Genomic DNA, 3,326 nt, shown 5'->3' on the forward strand with positions numbered 1-3,326 from the left:
CATGCATTCTTTGCAGTACACAGAATTTTTTCATATAAAAAGCCATCAGAGTACCATCAGTAGTAGATGGAAAGTAGTGAGTAAGTTAATTCCTATTCACCAACTATACCTGGTTATCCCCAAGGAACTGAATCACAAAACCAAACTCAGTTCTAATTTCAAGCCTGGTCCTCACTGTTGCAGAAGTAGGTATGATCAAAAGATGGAGTGAGAGAGGGAACTTCAAGATGGTGCATGAGTTTTGTAGTTGGACAAATAAAAGGGAAAAATAAAGACAAAAACCTTTACAAATCTTTTATTTTAAAACTTATTAGATTTTTGTATGTGGCAAATTGACATACATGGGAAATAGTCACTTAGCATGAAGGTTATGTTAATGTGATTTTTAGCTGGAATTTCATGCTTCTTTCTTAGTTATGAGTTACTTGAGAACTTCAGCTTTCCTTAAAAAGATGTAAATTGACAACCTGTTTCACTCATGATTACAGAGAAAGTTTGAAAATACACAATCATAAAGGACCAAAGACCAGAGGGCAGACCACGTAATCTATGAAAGATGTTATATCTCAGACTTCTTATGTTTTATAATCTAAAACCATCACAGCTACAGAAATACTACTCTAAAGCTCAAAATTTTCTTTATTACTGCTTAGGAAGCAGGCCAGTTGGTTTTGTAGAGGTCAACTATGTTGCTTTGGAAATATAACCAATATGCAAGGTTGATGTGCAGGTGGCTTCCTGCAGTGCTCCACCCCAGCCCAGCTTACTTTGGAAATGTTTGCAAAGAGTGGTCTCAAGAGAAGTGAAAAGAGTAGAATTGAAACATGTTTCTACTCAGAAATTTTGTATTTGTTTATATTGCAAAGAAATGTGCAATAGCACATTTTGCTTTCCAAAGCATGTCCTAAGTAGTTGAATTTGAATATTAAATCCTTCAAAGAAAAATTACTCTGCTCCCATAATTAGAGATGACCTAGTGCCTAAAAATGGGACTTTCAGAAGATCTAAGCTAGCACCTAGAGACCTCGGCAGGTGGTAGGTGTATTGCACCTTTTAAACATTGAGTGTATTCAGAGTTTGTACGGTGGGTTTAACATGAAGAAATGCCTCTCTCAATTTGTTTTGGAAGAGGAGAATGTCTGCTGTGTAAACTCCAAAAAAATAGTTGCTTGAAAAGTCATCCAAGTTTTTTAGCTTCTGACAAGGATCTAAAGATCGTTTTAATTAAACCCAGGGCTACTCACCAGAACACTGTATTTCCTCTTCAATATTTTTAATACTTCCAGTGCCTCTCTCAAGTGGCCAATTTACAAACATATCGCTGCAAACTGTAGCCTGTATTCAATTAAGACTCTTGCAATAAGAATTTCCAAGAAGTAGGAGAGAAAAATGGCTAGAAACAATGGCTAAATATTTTGTTATTAAATTAGAATTCTTATTCTTTCTTTTTTCTTCACGTGATTGTTCAAAATTGGTAGGTTTGGTATTTTCATTTTCACCCTTTACAGGATGAAATAGAAGAAGCATTCAATATATTTATTTTGCATCAGTAAAGGGAATAAAGGGGTGCCTGAACCTAAAAGAAACCCCTAATTTAGTTGTAAGAAGTTTTACATCGTTATACATTTCTAGTTGGCATCTGATGACAACAGATACCAGATTCTGTCATCTGACATTTCTGAATAATTTAAAAAATCCCTCAAATACATGTTTTGAAATGCTTAAAGATGACAGTACTGTCATACATGCCTCTTCAATGTAATACCAGTAACGTACAGGAACAAGAGTCAGGCTGTCAAAAGACATGCAGGGTCCAACAAGGAGCCTTGCTTTTCCTGGCTCTTACTTTCTTACAAAGACTGGTGTTTTCCTTTCCTCAATCTGACAATTTTTAACCATGTCTGTCACAATTCACCTTACGGAATGGAATTTATCAGCAAACATGCAGTATAGTGCAGATCAATTACCTACAGCATTCCCATACATATTTCATTATTTTTCTACCTTACTTGAGAAGATCTTTATGAAGTTAAGCTCATTAAATAAGGAAATTAAAATGAGTGGAACAGCTTGTGGTTAGAAGGAAAGTCTGCTGAGGGTGGAAGGTTTTGTGTGATTTGGAATAGGATCTTGAATGTAGGTCTCCCACATCCCAGGAGGAGATTTTAACCACTGTGTTTAGAGGCAGGCATTTGTTGCTGTTCAACTCTTTGTGGAAAGCATACAGGTTTGGATACATAATTAGATAAGTTCCATCACCTGTGGCTAAACACACATGCCTACATTATGAAGCTCAGATCCACCTGCTTTTTCCAGCTGAGGACAGCAGAATAATCTTGAGCCTCTAATATAATGTAAAAATGACCTGGCCTCTATGTATGTTTTTTTCTAAGCAGAAATTCGAGTACAGAACATTTATATCATAGATATATCATATATCATATAATATTGGCATTTCTGATAGAGTAAAAACAGTTCACAGCAAAACTTCTATACAAGCTGTAATCCTTTTAACTGATGAGTTGCATAAGAATACTTTTATCCTGGGTTTTATATTATTTACTCACTTTATAAGCTGTTTATTTTAATTTACTATTTTGATAGATAGTTTAAACTAATTTTTCTAATAATGTTAATGTTTTCTAGTGAGTCCATTGTAATTCTGCTATTCTGTAATTCACTCATTGCTACTTCTTAAAAAATTATAGAAGTGCAGGCAGAAAGCATCCTCTGATTGGGCACTGTCACGATCCGTGACCTATTATATCTCCTTATTGGAGTGTATTAACTTATCAGGATTTGCTGAGAGATCCACACGTGGGTATCGCCTCACACAGACGAGACAGGGGCTTATGCCCTGACTTTTTCGAGTGAATAACTTGCTCAGTGCTTACTAATATTTCCAATAACAGCAGCCAATCCCCAATTAGAATTTACGAAATGCACGGTTTATTGTGGGGAAAACAAAGCAATTTGGGGCAGGAGGTTCAAAAGGAGTGATTACAACACATTAAACATATATGGGTACACCTTAGTTACACATCTTATTTACTTATTTAAGTGAGGGAAGGAGGGGGAGGGATATGCCCGATGAAGTTCCCATATAGGGTCGCGATTTGTACTTTCCCCTATAAGCTGGGGTAGCCGGAATTGTCTCACCACACGGTGGTGCAGATCAGCTGTGGGCACTCCCAAGCGCAGGTCGCCCCCCCCCCACACACACAAAAAGAAGTGGCGCGCGGCTCCGGGACGGTAGGCATGGCACGGCTGGTTGCAGACCCTGGAAACGCAGCGGTTTCAGCGGTGCGGCGAGCGGCTCCGGGGCT

The sequence above is a fragment of the Chaetura pelagica genome, unplaced genomic scaffold, assembly GCF_000747805.2.
Source record: "Chaetura pelagica isolate M959 unplaced genomic scaffold, ChaPel_1.0 scaffold67, whole genome shotgun sequence".
NCBI lineage: Eukaryota > Metazoa > Chordata > Aves > Apodiformes > Apodidae > Chaetura > Chaetura pelagica.